Source organism: Lissotriton helveticus, chromosome 7 (assembly GCF_964261635.1).
Source record: "Lissotriton helveticus chromosome 7, aLisHel1.1, whole genome shotgun sequence".
In the NCBI taxonomy this organism is placed as follows: Eukaryota; Metazoa; Chordata; class Amphibia; order Caudata; family Salamandridae; genus Lissotriton; species Lissotriton helveticus.
In genome coordinates this window covers 1,942,507,349-1,942,523,619 of record NC_136068.1, presented here as the reverse complement: position 1 = coordinate 1,942,523,619, position 16,271 = coordinate 1,942,507,349, and the positions used below count along the sequence as shown (strand labels likewise).

The 16,271-nt window shown below is 46.5% G+C and overlaps 1 protein-coding gene across 1 annotated transcript in view; it reads left to right on the top strand.

Moving 5' to 3' along the window:
• The window catches only part of LOC144770948 (uncharacterized), a 110,663-nt gene that overhangs the window by 71,483 nt on the left and 22,909 nt on the right, over window positions 1-16,271 (top strand). Inside the window, exon 4 of the mRNA XM_078655786.1 lies at window positions 11,941-11,984. The gene's annotated coding sequence lies outside the window, so the exon portion shown is untranslated. The remainder of the gene's footprint in view (window positions 1-11,940; window positions 11,985-16,271) is intronic.

Sequence of the window (16,271 nt, the reverse complement as noted above, 5' to 3'; positions counted from 1 at the left end):
ACCCTGAAAAGTATGGGAATTTATCATAAAATGTTTTGAACTACCTTTTGGTGGAGTTGCACAATGTTCCCATTGATTAAAATTAAAAACATTTCTAGGTTGAGCAGATTTATGCAAAAAATGGTTAGCATAGTGATTGTAACAGTACATCTGGTCATAATTAGATGAACCCTGTAAATAATCATGTTCTGTAAATTTTGCTGACATAACTAAGTCCGACATCATATCATTAATACTTTCAAAGTCCCAATCATCAGAGAATGTGCTCGGTTTTACAAAGTCACTTAAAGAAATCTTAAATTGATGTGGAAACTTCAAGAGCTCGACCGGGCCATAGATTTCGTAATCAGTTTTGTCCCATGCTACACCACCGGGTATCGGATTGGCTGTGAAATTTACTGAAGAAAGTTCTCTTTTCTCGATGTGTGAAGACTTGTGTGGCTTTAGGACCAAGTTGATATTCTGACTTGCTGTGTCCATTGTAATATATTTTCCCTCAATGAAGTGTCCCAAGCATAGTACCATGATGAGCCAAAGCAGGAGGAAAAATACACCTAGCACCACCCAAAATTCAATCCATTGAGAAATCAGATAGGTTTCTTGGAGTTGATGAAAGAGTTCTTTTGCTTTGTCTTTAAAAGTCTTTGTTGTTGTTGGCTGTTCCTCAGGTTCACTTGGATCCTCAGAAAAGTCATCGAAATTGATGAAGTAGCCTGATGCAGTTCTGTCAATTGTTGGAATTGCTTCTGGATTTTTATTTGCTTTTGGAATTTTCTTTGTTTCATTAGCATAGTCTGTGGCTACATCGTTGTAGACTGGTGTTTCTTGACGAATTGTTGCAATTTGGGTTTTAAGAGGCATAAGTTCCATGGCTTTGTTGCATAGTCCTTGTTGATTCACTGTAGGTTTATCAAATGTGATTAGTCTCTCAGTTTGAACCTCTTGTATTGTAGCAAACTTTGGTGTTCTGCTATTTCTTGGGAGTCCACTTGGCCTACTACTTATTATTGGCCACATGATTGTGGTTTAACCAGGTCGATGGATAAAACTCTGTTATCCTTTTTACCAGCAAGGGGCGGTAGTACAACTGATCTTGTTCCGTTGACAGCTAAGACAGGTACTGCTTTTCTGTAAGAAGGCCCAAATTCCTTCTTCACTGCGATTTTTTCTCTGACCAGATCCCCAATCTTTGGAATCCAGACAGGCCTTGCTGGGACAGGTGGTTTCTCTTCAGTGGCTGTTGGCTGTTGTTTCAACTTTATGTTGCTCAGGTCTTTTCTTGTTTCATGTAAGTCCTGTAAAATAGCCAAACGATCTTTGATATCAAAGCATTTTCCTTCTACCACTGAAGTCTGACTATCGAGGTCCTGGATATGCATTCTAGTCCCGAACAATAGTTTGTACGGACTGAAACCTTTTAGAGAATTTCTTGGCAGATTGTTAAGACTACGTTGGACACTTATTAAATGTTTGACCCACCCAACACCCGAACCTAATACCTTTGCCGTTATAGATTGCTTTATGTCTCGGTTTTTTCTTTCCACAATCCCGTTTCCCTCAGGATGGAAGGGACAAGAATACCGCAATGCAATGCCCATGCTGGTCATGGTCTCCTTATAAGCTCGAGAGCTAAAAGCAGGACCCTGGTCAGAGTGTAGCATGCCAATTGCGTATGTGCCGATAAAGACTCGCAAATCTTTTATAACCGTTCTGGCGTCAGCCGAGCGCTGGGGCCACATCCAAATGAATCTCGTGCATGAATCCACTGCGACCATGATATATTTATAGTTGCCATCCCTTTGTAAGGGACCGCAGTGGTCCAGGTAAACACACGCTAATGGTTTATCTGAGATTAGAAAGGGCGTCTGTGCTGGTCGTTTCACTGTTGATACCTTCATTCTTTGTCATATTTCACATTCTAGAACATAGTTCCTAGTTTGTCTTCTCATGTGTGGCCACCAGTATCTCTGTTTTAATAATGATACTGTGGCCGAAACACCAGCGTGTGCAGAAGCGAGCCCTTTGTGTGCCGCTATACTTAGTCTTAACCTATGTTCCATGTTTGGAATTGCCCTATCCCCCACTCCAGGGATTCGAGCAAATGGAACGTTATTCGCATCAGTTATGTATGAGTACTTTACTGGAAAGCCTTTCGAGAGTGATTTTATCGCATTTTTTACTGTAGCGCTGACAGCTTGCAATATATCGCTGTCTATTTTTGTTTTTGACCGGGTGATAGCAGCTACGGAAGCCGTTTGCACAGCTGCCTTCGCGGCCTCATCAGCCAATGAATTCCCTGCAACGTGAACGCCATCACGTTGATGACTCAGTGTATGTATCACGTGAGTCTTTTGTAATTCTTTCTGTAAAAGAACTACTTGTTTCCAAAGCGTTTTATGCTTGATTGTGCCACCCTTTGCATCTTTGAAACCATTTAGAACCCAGTTCTGCAAGTATTCATTATAAGACTGAACGCAATAATATGAATCGCACACTATGAGTGTGGGGAATTCGCGATCGGTATTTTCAAGCGCCATCTTAAATGCTAGTAGTTCAGCTCGCTGAGCTGTGCAATCGCCTAGAGATTGTGTTTTAGTGACCAGTGGTCTAAATTTTCCTTCGTGCCAACGACCTTTAACAATCGCGCACGCAGCACTGTAAGCTTGTTTACCCCCAACTGCGGGCTGTGCTGATCCGTCTGTATATATTATACAGCCGTAGTGTTCAAGAGGCAAGATTTCGGTCGGCAGAGGACACTCAAATTCATATTGGAGAAATTCTTGTGTCTTTTTAAATTATGATCAAATTCGTAGACCACGTCTGTTGCAGCAAGAGAATTACCCATTGTATCCATCTCGGATGTAATGCTTTAGCATTCGGAATGCTTGCCTTTGTTACCGCTTCTAGAGCTGGTACTGGTGTATCGATGATTATTCGTTTACCTTGTGCTGGGGCTCTTTCTTTTGCTACCGCAGTCTGAACCGCGGTCAGAATTTTTTCATTTGAGCTAAATTTTATTTCAGCTTTTGTGTATAAATGTGATTTGTATGCTATTGGTACCGTTTCTCCCTCATTAAAGGTTAGGTACGTGAATCCGCATCTTTTTGGGATGACTCGAATCACAAGGTTACGTGTGTTATCGCGTGTTTGCAATTTTGTTTTAGCTAACATGTCTGTTTGCAATGATCTCAAAATTTTTGTGTGTTTTTGAGTCCAATTGATTGTTTTAAAATCTGGTTTTATTAGTTCATAGAGAGGTTTAACCCTCTCTGCATAATTTAGAATGTAAGTTCTTCCGAAATTCAGGAAACCTAGAATTGATTGTAAGTTTTTCAGCGTTCTTGGTGCTTGAATTACAGCGCATTTCTCTAAGAAATTGTCTGCCAGGCTTTTGCCTTCACTTGATAATTTATATCCTAAAAACAGGACAGTTAGATGGGCAAATCGTGACTTTTTAAAGTTGAATTTGTAACCCTCTGCTGCGAACCCCAGTATTATGGTGTTCACTCTTTTCAAGTGAGTATCCAAGTCATCATCTGTTAGATAGATGTCATCGACATAAGATAATGCCTCATCATCATATATTTGTAGTAACTCTGTTACTCTTGCTGAGAATAATCCTGGGCTGTTCTTGAACCCCATTGGGAGTCGACAGAATTTTCCTGCGAGCCCATTATTGAGAAAGCGGTCAAATATCTGCTTTCAGGTGCTATGTTTTGACAAAAGAATCCATTAGAGATGTCTAATGTTGTTTTGTAATTTTTGCGCACGATGTTATTCATTAGTGCTGCACTATGTGAGTTTTGTACTGCAAAAGTTTTGCAACATGAGTTTAGATGTCTGTAGTCCAAAACTAGACGATATGAATCGTCTGGCTTGGAGACAGGAAACAAAGGATTGTTCATTTGTGAGGTGCAAGTTTCAATCACCCCCTGGTATTTAAGTTGATCTAAGATCTCCCTGACCTGTCTTTTAGCGTCTTGCTTAATTGGGTACAGCCTCTGTGCAGTTGGTTGATATTTGATCTGGATTTTGTGAGGAGGGGAGTCCTCATCCCATCCAACATGGTTTTTATATAATGCAGGAGCTTGGGCTACTGCCCACATTCTTGCAAGTGTATATTTTTTATGAATTGGAATATGATTTGAGAAGGTAGGCATAATCATTTCTTCGCCATGAGGGCACTCCCTGACAAACTCCGGTGGCCAGTCTTTTTCAGCTAAAAGGATGTCATAGCCTTTTGAAAGGTTATCCCAAAATAGTCCCCTTATGTCATTTCGTATATTTTATGAGGTTTGCTAACTCTGGTATCTGCAGTTTCCACCTGAATGTATTCATTCGTGTCCACTGTCTCCAGATGATTAATCAGGATCTTGCGAGCTATGCTCACTTCTGCTGCGCTGTCTAGCATTGTCTGAGCCCACTCTCCGTTTTTCAGCTGTGTCCTCAGTATCCTCGGCATGTTTGATTACTTTAATACTGGCTACCTTCTTTTTTGGAAATTGTAATTTTTTACTTTGATGAGCAGGTTCCTTGTCTTTGGACTTGACGTGCTCTTCCCTGTGTTCTGACCGTCCTCTTCTTTCAGATTTCTGCGAGGAAGTCTGAAAAGATCGAGAGGGACGTGTATCAATATCTTGATATCTATCAGGTTTTTTCAAATTATCCCTATTTCTAAGGTTATATGTTTTCTCAGAGGGCTCCCTCTGGGGAGACTTGTGTCCTTGGTCCGGAGATCTTTCTCTCCGCCGAGGAGACCTTCCTCTGGACTGGAATCTTTTTTCTTTGGGAGTGGATTGTTTATTTCCACCCCAGCTCTTTTTTGGAGTGTTTAGATTATTTTTAATAAATATCTTTTCAGGATTTTCAGTTAGTTGGGGTTTTACTGGTTTCCCACCCAAACTATCTCTTCCTAGTTCTTCATAGGATTTTTCTATGATTCTGGCAAGTTCAAATGGTTGTTCTGCTATATCTGTCTCTTTCAACTTCTGGAGGAAAGTTATATCCTCAGTTGCCAATTGAACTAAGTCTCTATATGCCTGTGTTAATTCTTTTATTTTAACTAAGAGTTCTTTGCTTGACATTCTATCAATGTCAGGATGTGGTGTGTAGCTGGCTAGAACCGGCCACGTTGCTCCTGGTCTACCTAGTGGACCGAGCCTGGTGATGTGATTTTTATGTTTTAGGGCGCCTTTAAACCAGAGCAGGTGCTCTTGGTATTTTAATGGGATTTCCACCTCCTCGAAAGGAGTGTACTCATCCGGAGGTTCCTCTATTTTATAATAGTGGAAGTCATGTGTGACAGCGTTTGCTGATGGAAAGTTTATCCATGAATAAAATACCTCTGTCTGCCGATATTCATGTGCCTCAATTACGAATACGACTATACCACCTCTCGATGTTAGTCCATTTTCTATATGTTTAAGAGTTATAGTTTTTCTTATGTTGACCGGGATGAGTATTGCATCTGGGTCAGTTTGCAGGAGACTTGTGTCATCCGCTAGGAGTTGAGCTGCTATTCTAGCTGCCTCCCTTTCTTCTTCATTGTCTGACATTTTACTGACAGGAAGGTTTTTGTTGCAGATCAGGTTTCAAGGAAACAAAGATTAGGTGCACAATATTTTGGAACACTGTATCCTTCAACTTTGAATAAACCAAAAACTATACATAGGAATCTCTTCCTACTAAGTTCCGGCGGATTTTAACCTTTGACCCACTCCAGACGTCTTTGGAGTATTTACGGGAGAAAGGGTCTGTGTGAAAAAGCCCGACTGAGTTACTCTAATGTCTTGCGTTAGATTTATCGCCTTACCAAACGTTTGGGCGCCATGTAGTGTAGTTCCTATAGTCCCAATAGGCTCTGCGCATTGGAATAATATCTTCAGTAGTGTAGACGTAGGACAGAGGTTAACTAGGTCTCTACTGCCAGCTAGCTCAGAGTTCACTAGAAACTTTCTCGAATAGGCGAGGAGGAGTTTAACCTCCCTGGATAGACAAGAAGGGATTTAGTTTCTGACAACCATAAAACATGACAACTTTGCTCTCCCTGAATAAGAGTGTATCTCTAGAGTCGTGTGAAAACAAAAGGCAGCTATTTCACTCAGTCAATAAGTGCGTACTAAGTTTCACCAGATTGCAGAGAAAAAGAGAGACGGGCGTTTTCAATAAAAGGTGTTATTTATTGAGCAGTCTCTTTCCTCATACAAGAGAAATGAATTGCTACAATTGCAATACTTATAGTTAAGTAAAGTGCATATAGTAAAAGCAGGATTATGAATTAATACTGTAAAAGCATGGATATGGTTTCTTAGCCATATGATACTTTAAAATGGATAAAATAGATACATACATATATACATTGACTAATCGTACTCAACTGGTGCTTCTAACTACGCCTACCCCGGTGTACCTGACCTAAGCCTAATACGTGGGAGGGAGTAAGTAAGTAGCAGTTTAAGTTAAGTTTGTTTTGCCAAGAATCTGACTCAAGAATTCTCTGTAAGGGTTTAGTCAGTTCAGTACCTGGGTATTAGAAGGCAGGAGGGCTGGTATCTCTCTCTCAGGACTCGGTATCCCAGTCACCCGCAAGGGTGGGCTGGAAACGCCGGAGGCTGGATTTCTCGGCAAGAGAAAAGACAGCGTCTTTCTCAGCGCGTCAAAAGGGAGGGGCAGCGTCCGTGGGCTCTCGCATCAGCTGGGCTCTTCGGAAGTAGATAGCTGCTCTGCTCCAGGATTACCACCGTATGTTTGCTTAAGGCAGCGTTGGTATATTTATACCTGAAAGGTGCCGGGTTTGACGTAAGGCTGGACATAAGACGTCAATAAAGATGTCACTAAGAACTGGTCGTTCTTACAGTGCTTTACAGGAGTTCTTGGGCGAAATCAAAACAAAGCAGCGGGGATTTCCCAGGTTGCTGGAGGCTTGGATTTGTTTAAGAACTCGGTGTGCTTTCTAGGGGGCTGGAGGAATAGGCTTGCTTAATGTGACAGCATGCGCTATGACTGAATTATGAATAGGGTTTCTATGCCGTTGTAGGGATATTATTGATTTATAACTGGACAAGGGCAAAGAATAGGAATATCGATTCAGGTAATGTAATGTAATGTAAGGGGTTATTTATACCGTGCAACTATCGCTCCAAGGAGCATCTTGGCGCTCACTTGTATGGCTGATCAGATAGAATTCTTACACTAGGGATCTGGCAGTAGTGTCAGGTAGAGTAAAGATCCAGGTTTTTAGTTGTTTCCTGAATTCAATTTCTCTATCCAAGGCTCTTATGTGGGGGGGAGTGTGTTCCAGGCTTTTGTGCCTAGCACCGCAAGGGACTTGCCCCCGCGGGTCTTAAGCCTGAATGATTGAGCTGCCAGAAAATTGGCGTTGGTCGAGCGGAGAATTCGAGTTGGATGGTATCTGATGAATTTTTTCCGCAAATACAACGGTCCTAGTTTATGAATTGCCCTGAAGGTGATGAGCAAGATTTTGAATAGAATTCTTTTAATGATAGGTAGCCAATGTAAAATCTTAAGGGCTTCCGTTGCTGATGATCTCCTGGGCCACTTTAATACAAGTTTGGCCGCCGAGTTCTGCACCATTTGGAGCCTATAGGTAACCTCCTAGATAAACACACTACAACGGAGCTGGAAGAAGCGGGAGGACACAACCGCACCTACCTGGGACTTCAGGGAGAGGTCATTATCGATGATCACCCCTAAGCTTTTTACCGATGGTGATGGGATGGGCGAAGGTCCGAATTCTAAGGGCCAATAGTGTGGGCCCCATAGGGTTAGGCTGTTCCCGTTTAGGACTAGCTCGGTTTTACCGGGGTTCAGCTTTAAATGGTTTAGGTCCATCCATTGGCGAATGTGGAGCATTGTCCCCTGAAACTCCCGAATTGATTCGGAGGAATTGTCTATCGTGAAGATCAGCTGGAGATCATCTGCATAGTTGAAAGTGATGGTTTTAAATTCCTTTAGGGACTGAATCAGTGGTATCAAATATAAGTTGAACAGTAGGGGGATAGTGAGGATCCCTGGGGGACCCCACAAGTTGTGTAGAGTTTAGGAGCTGTGAAAGGGGCTTACCGGACTGCTTGGGTGCGGTCGGTGAGAAAGGACCTGATCCAACTATAGGCCGAGTTGCGGATGCCGGCCTGTTTGACACGGTCCAGTAAGATGGCATGATCGACCGTATCGAATGTGGCCGAGAGGTCGAACAGAACCAGGGCCTGTGGAATTTGTTTATCGCATTTCCTCGTAAGGCATCCAGCACTGCAGCAATGACCGTCTCGGTGGAGTGGGCAGGGCGAAACCCTGCTTGATGAGAGTCTAGGTAATCGGACTGCTCCACGAAGTTGGACAGATGAGCAGCTACATGAGCTTCAAGGACTTTAGCTAAATAGCGGAGCAAGGAGATCGGCCTATGTTGGAGGAGTTTTTGGGGGTCCGCTCCGGGTTTCTTTTGGAGGGGGACTACGACTGCCTCCTTGAAGGCTTTCGGGCCCTTACCTTGAGATAAAGATCCATTGAGGAAGGTCAGGATAGGGAGTGAGTGGATCGAAAAAGCGTCCTTGAAAACATGCGGGGGACAGCAGTCCCTCGGAGGACCGGATTTTTCCCTGGACATAGAATCTGCAGGGATTGCTCATCTATGAGTGGGAATTGGTCAAGGGTATGAGAATTGGGTATTGATACCGGAGAGTCCTCCGTGGGACAGGAGAGAGGGATACTGGCTTTAATAGTATTTGTTCAGGGTGTCGCACAGATCTTGAGTGGCCACGGTTTGGGGAGAATTCTTTCAGCATTGGATAGCTCGTTCACTATGGCGAAGATGTCCTTTGATTTGTTGGTCGATTTTGCGATTTTAGCCGAGAAATAGGTGGTTTTGGCTGAGATAATAGCTTTTTTATAGTCTTTGAAGGTAATTCAGTATATGAGTTTTGCTTCCGGGGCATAGGCCCGTCTCCATTTTCTCTCTTTTTGACGGAGGTCTAGTTTTTGAATCCTAAGCTCAGGAGAAAAACATTTCTGGGCTTCAGAGCGGCAGGCAATTGTGAGTTTTTAAGTGGTGCATGTTTGTTGCTGGCTGCTAGTAGCCAGGCTGACATATTAGCTTCAGCTATGTCCACATCCAGATTGTCTGCGGTGGTAGAGCTAATCAGACTGTCCCATAAATGATTGTTTATCAAGGGAGTTCCATTTTCTAATTAGGCCCCCCTCGGGCGCAGGGGACTTACTGCGAGTAGGGGTAGAGACGGTGAACCTGATTAGGTGGTGGTCGGACCAAATGCAAGGTGATATAGTGGGTGTAGAGACCATGAGTTTGGTAGTCCAAACCTGGTCCAAGGTGTGGCCTTTTATGTGTGTAGCTGAAGAAATGTGAGGGGTGAAGTTGAGATTAGAAAAGAGTTCCAACAGTTCGGAGGCATGAGGTCCACCAGAATCGTCGTTGCACCAGTAATTAAGATCACCAAGTAAGAGTATTTTAGCATACTCTGTGACCAGAGTTGCAAGCTGCTCACTCAGTGTGAGGGGAAATAGTAGCATGTGTTGGGGGGGTCTATGTATTAGGACACAGATTAGCGGACCTGTATTAGAATCAAGCTTAATAATCATGTTGTCAGCGGAAGGGAGATTCAAGGAAGACATGGAGGTTAAGATGTGGTCCTTATGAATGATGGCCGCCACTCCACCTCCCACTTTTCCTGGGATCCGGTTGACATGTAGGATGTAGTAGTTGTGGGGAAGGGCTGCCAGGATGTCAGGAGTCGAGTCAGACAGATAACGAGTGACAGATGCTTGCGCTGCTCTAAGCCCGCTGCTGATTTCTCTCATTTTGCTTGGCTGTGCCCCCGGGTCTCGGCATACTGGCCTGAGGTTTGCGCTATTATCTCAGAAATTACCTCGTCACCGCTTCAACCTGACCCCATGCTCTACCTCTTAGGCTTCGTTAAATTTTGCCCGGATGCTTCTGTCGTTTGACAGAGGCTGGTCCTCGCACGGCGTAGGGTCTCCATGTGCTGGGTTCGCATGCTTGCGCCTAAGGCATCCCTGCATCCCGCCGCCAAACCCTCCTTTCTGAGTTCTGGGGCCTTTTACCAGCCAAGTGTCTCCCTCTTGACATATGCGGCCCACTTGTCACCTACCTTTCAAGCCATGATTCCCAGCATCCTGCGACTTCTCCCGCGCTCCCCGCCGGCACCCTGCCCGCGGCAGCCACTGGTGTAAGTTCATGAGCTGCTTCCACTTCGCTCACGCCCCCCTCCATCCACCCTGCTCCTCTCATTTACTCATGGTGCCTCTCTCTGCTGTATGCTTTCAGCTCTCTAGTGGTTTTATGACAACTCTCCATGAGATGTCTCCAAGCGTCACAAGTTTGCGATTGCCTCTGCTGTGCTGCAATGTATTGCTGTGCATAATCCTTTGCTATTGTGGAACTCTGTAACTGTGCTGTGCAATTTTCTTTTGAAAAAAAAAAGTCCTTTCAAGCAGGGGGGCACAGCGCACAGCAAAGTCCCTTAAGCCTTCCCTAGGTTAAAACAGCAAACTGCAGGGCAGCCCTAGAACACACAGCAAGGGTCAGTCCTCTCCTTCAGTCTATTCAATTGTTTCTTCCTTGGCAAAGGTCCACTTGACCACAAAGTATCTCCAGTCTTGTTCACACTTAATCAAGCCATTCTCCAAAGTTCAGGGGCTTCAGCACTCCTAGTTATACCCCTCAATGGCTTTGAAGTCTTTGTGATCAGGGGGCACTGACCCCTGTCCAAACCAGTTCTGGGTGCCTCCCTGCCAGTGACACCTTCTTCCTTTGATTAGTGGGGGTCTGGATTCTCAATCACTGAGCAGGAGATGGGACAATTGTTTTATAGCAGAAACCCAGGCCTCTTCACCTCTAGGGGCTTCTCCTCCCCGTGCACTCCAGATGCAGGACAGCTTGTTGCTGTCTCACCTCATCCCCTGGGTCAAGACATTCCCCAGATCTTATCGCTTTTAAATCTAGACAGTCAATCCACAGCCAGGCAGAGACACACTCAAATGTTAGAGCACAAAACTCAACCCCTTCTAAAAGAGTGGCTTCTAAACACACAATGCAAAAACCACCTTCATAAAAGGATGTGTTATTATATTGTGAGTTTAGGCATACTAAACTTCACCTTTCCATCTTAGGCCTTTGGGAAAATAGGCTGGAAAATATATTATACAGCCTTCCCATTCTATCCTATAGGCAAGATGGCCTTTCCACAGTGAAAAACAAATTGAGATGATTTACTGTCAGGACATGGCACACTCCTTAGTCCATGTCCTACCTTTCACATGCACTGCACCTTGCCCAGGGGGTCCCCTGGTCCTACCATAGGTTTGCCTTATGTGCATAGAAAGGGAAGGGTAAGGTCTGGCAAGTGAGTACACTTGACAGAACAACATGGCAGTTTAACAAACTGTGCGCAGGCACTGCAATGGCAGGCCTGAGTTTCCTTTTTAAGGCTACTTGTGTGGGTGGCACAATTAGTGCTGCAGGCCCACTAGTAGCATTTGCATTACCAGCCCTTGCACACCTAGTGCACTTTACTAGGGACTTTACTAGTAAGGCAAACATACCAATCATGGACAACCAATTACCATTACACTCTATAAAGGGAGCACTTGCACTTTGACACTGATCAGCAGTGGCAAAGAGTCCAAAGCATTTAAGCTTGAAACAGCATGTCAGAAAAAAAGTCTGGGGGGAAAGCAAAAAGTTTAGGGACTTTAGCCAAAAAGGGCCAAGTCCTACAGGAGGTCACTAGATCCCAGAGTCTTCCCTGGCCCGATGTCTCTTACAGCTTCCTTAATTTCCTATTCTATGATGGTTAGATTTTAACCTAGATTTGTAGTGATGTTTGGAAGTGTTTCTGCATCATGTATCTCCTCTTGTGTGTGAACTGGATTTCCCTTGTTTTTCAGCTCATCTATTGAAGATCCCTTTCTTCAGCCCGGTTACCATCAATGTGAGTACTGTTGTCATATTTTTGTAATTGAAGCATTTGTTTTTTGTAATATATCAGCATATTTGTTGAAGACAGTACTTTTATTGGTTCGGGTTTCTGTCCGTTTCCCTGTTCTAGCTCTTCATGGGTGATGCCCAGTACACTCAATTCCCTCTCGAGTTTTGTTCTTGCACTCACAACTTCACTATTGTTTCCAAGCATTACCTCAGACCACCACCTTAAAGGAATCCCATTCCAGCAAACTGCTGGATGCCTTGTTCTCATTTTATCAAAAGAAGTTTGGGATTTTTTCCCTCAACAATTCTCTAAAAGCGCAATAATCATTAAAGGTTATTATCAGAGAGCGTTCTAAGATATTTAGCGTCTAGGGTCTAGTGTCAGGGCCCCTACCCAGGTCCCTGACACTGTGGGACCTGGGTAGGGGCCCTCCCTTGTCAGGGGCCCAGGGGACAGCAGAGTAGGGGGTTTTAGGGGTGCAGGGCCCAGCTCACAGGCCCATGTGGCGGTAGCTCCTCGCAGCAGGTCCCCTCTCTTTCTTGTCCCAACGCTGACTGACTCTCTGGTGGCACATCCCCCTTACTTATACCCTCCTCCCAGGCAGTGGCAGAACCTTCTAGAATGTTGGCAAAACTAGCCTAAACTGGCTCAAGGGGAGGGGTTGAGCACCCTGGGTGCCAGGCTTTCCCTCCAAAAGCTAGGGGTAGCTGGGTAATAATAACTAGACTGCTGACCTAAGGCAGTTCAGTGGCAAACCCCATGGCCATGGCATCCATTTTAAACACAGTACATTTCAGTCAGGTGCATGTTACAATGGGGGTAAATTTACAAGTGCTCACACCATTACTTGACATTAAATTTTTAACAAGGCGTCTCACACCACTCATGGCCTATACAGGTTTACTCCCATGGGGGAGACATTTCAGACAAGGGGGTCAAAAGCGAAAAATTTGGGGGGAAAAGGCCAAGTCCAACAGGCAGCATAATACTTTATCAAACCTGACATGGAGATCAGGTCCATGTGAATAAAATATATATTTACACTTTCCTGGATCTAATTTCCATAGAGCCGTTGTTTTCCATTGTGCTAAACAGCTAGTCCGAGCCTTTGCTGATCTCTCTACACCTGTAATGGGTACCAGTGGGTGTGAGTGGTCTAGTTCTGACTACACAAATGAAGTCTCCATCCAGGAGCATCGTTGTGAGGTGTTTAGGCCAGTATTGTGGACAGTGACGCCAGATAGTCGGCTTGTTCTTTATTTGGGGCATGTGTGGTACACCGTATAATATCTCTAGCATACACTCGTCCCTGAGGTAGCGCACATGTGTCTGATTCTAGTGGTTTGAAAGGCCTCCCAAGCCTAATCGGTATCAGGGCTCCACTGTAGTAAACAAGTCCACCCCTCCACTTATGTTGTAGTTTGGTTGCTTCTTCTTGAGTAAGGTGTTTCTTGTAGGAATATTATTCCCGTCCCTCTGTGTTTTAAGAAGGCTTGGTTTTTACAGCGTTTGCTATTGGAACCCACCCCCTTAAGCTTCCATGTTACAATCCTGTATTTGTTTGTTTTGTGATGATTATGTAATTTTTAAGTGTTAAAAATCCTTTTACAGGTGCTCACCCCAACTCATCTGCCTCTTCCTAAACTTCCTTTGGCCCCAAGCCCCATCGGCTTCAACTCCTAGCTACAAATGTCTCATCTTTACAAATATTATGACCCTTGAAAACTTCTCTATAACAACTTCACCCCCCGGGTGTGTGACTGGATTCCCAGGCAGGCACAAATGCCTCTGCAAGTACTTGTATGTAAAGATGGCCCGGACACCTCCGGGTCTAGCCAGCGCTATATAAAACTTTTTGTTGGACCCGGCCTCGTGGCGTGGTCCTACCCCTCCCGCATGGCGGGCCCCGGACGATATCGGCCCTCCACCCAGCCCGGGTCGGCCCTGGGCACACCTCTGCACGACCTACAAACCACCAGATCCGCCACCCGGCGGCCCACAACCACTGACACGGCACACTCGGGCCGCCCCAGCATTACCGGTCCGGTGCCCACCACGGACCCACATTCCAGGCCCGACGCCATCTTGGGCCCATCACGTCACGGACACGTGGTCCCGGCCCAGCCGCGGCCACAGCCCCAGCGAGCCCGCCATCGAGGCACCAAGAACCTCCGGGTGGTCGAGTGGCCACTCAACCAGAGACAAGGAGAGGGGAGTTTCGATGGCTCTCCAACCGTCCCCGGACGCCTGGTATCGATCGCCCTCCGGCCTCCCTGGGCGCTGGCTCCACCCCCCTGCTGGGTGTCTGGACGCCATCATCCCGGCCCCTCTGACCCGCAGGCGAGAGGGTCCGGACATCAAAGGACTCCAGACCTATATCTGGGCCAGCCCCGGAGTAGGACAGCAGTTGTATCCCGGAGTCGAGAAGCCCTGCTGACGCTGACGGCTGACCCTGAGACGAACTCACCTTGCTGCTCTACCTGGAACCTGCTGGCGCTGCCGCGGTCCATCTTCGCTGTAACCACCTTGGAGCCTGCTGGCGCTGCCGCGGTCCATCTTCGCTGTAACCACCTTGGAGCCTGCTGGCGCTGCCGCGGTCCACACTCGCTGAACCATCTTGGAACCTGCTGGCGCTGCCGCGGTCCACCCTCGCTGAACCCTCTGAGAGCCTGCTGGCGCTGCCGCGGCCCAACCTTCCGGAACCCCCCAGCTCGAGGATTGAGAGCTGTGCGTAGGGTCTCCTTGCCACCGCCCATCTATAAGACTGTCCCGCTACCTTACCCCTGGTCACGAGACTTTCCCGGTCCCAGGATCGGCTGTATATATTGAAACGATACTTATTGCCAGATAAAGCTTGAAAACTCTATCTACGTGTTGTGTGCTTTTGTAGTGGTGTAGGTACTCTGCTGTACGATTCTAGGAGAGGGCCCTCACGTCGGAGGCCCCTCGACATCGCTCGGTCTCTTCTCTGAAGGAAGGGTAGACCTAGGGGTGGTCAGTCAGACACCTTCTGCCGCCCCCGGGTTCGCCTTTCTAACATTGGTGGCAGCGGTGGGATCCGAGCCCAAGCAAAATCGTACAGAGAGGGATCTACCCGCTACAGCGAAAAAACACACGGAGACCATGACGACCCAAGGAACAAATCCACCTGCCGAATTCCAGAAAGAAAAGATGGAAGAATACAGCCACAAAGAACTAAAACAATTCTGTAAAGATATGGGTATCGCTACCACTGGCCTGAACACAAAAGAGGACTTCAAATCGGCCATACAAGCCTTGGTGGAAACCCAAGACAGGCCACCCCAAAAAGAGAATAGCCCGAATGGACAACCGGAAACCAGCGCACCCCCGACGGGGGAAAGAACCGCAACCCTAAACGCGGACCTCATCTATGAAGACGCTCGAGAGCGAGAGCGCAACCGGCTACACGAACTGGAGCTTGCACGACTCCGGTTAGACGGAGAACTCCAGCTAGCGGAGAAAAAGATAGCCCTCGAGCAACTACGGCTGGAGGGGGATCTAGAAGAAAAACGGAGACAACGTGACCTCGAAGAAAAACGACTAGCCTATGAACACGAACGAGGCCTGAAAGAACTCGAAATCAAAGCCAAGCTAAACGAAGATAGCGCAGCCGGGGCCAATACCTCGGCCCCTCCCGTGGACACCAAGGTTCACCTACCGAAAGATGTAGTCAAAGAATACTACAAGAACGACGACATCCAGCAGTGGTTCAAAGCCTACGAGGTGGCCATGACCGCCCATCGGGTGCCCCTGAAGGACTGGGGCGACGGCCTGTGGGAAAAGTTCGTCAACGAAGGGAGGGACGCCCTGCTGGAACTCCCCGACACCAAAATGACTTCCTATGAACACATGAAAACGGCCCTACTCACACGCTACGGACTCACCCCCGAAATGTACCGGCAGAGGTTCCGAGACTGTAAAAAAATCCCCGGTACAACTTGGGTGGAATATGTGAACTTTTTTAGCAGAGCCTTCGAGGGGTGGGTCAAAGGCAGTCAGGTCACTACCTACCAGCAGTTGGTCGACCTTATATTATGGGAGCACCTCTCCAACAACTGCTTCATTGAACTACCACAGCACCTCCTCGACAGCAAGTTGACCAAGCCGCGAAAACTAGCGGTCGAAGCAGATCGGTGGGCGAGCACCCGTGTCCACCGGAACCCCACAGGAGAATACAGACGAGGGTCCCCAGGGAACCACCGGCCGCGAGGCGGCGGGTCTGGCATCAGCCGAGGCCGAGACCTCCCGCCGGGGTCTTCGCCCGCCTCC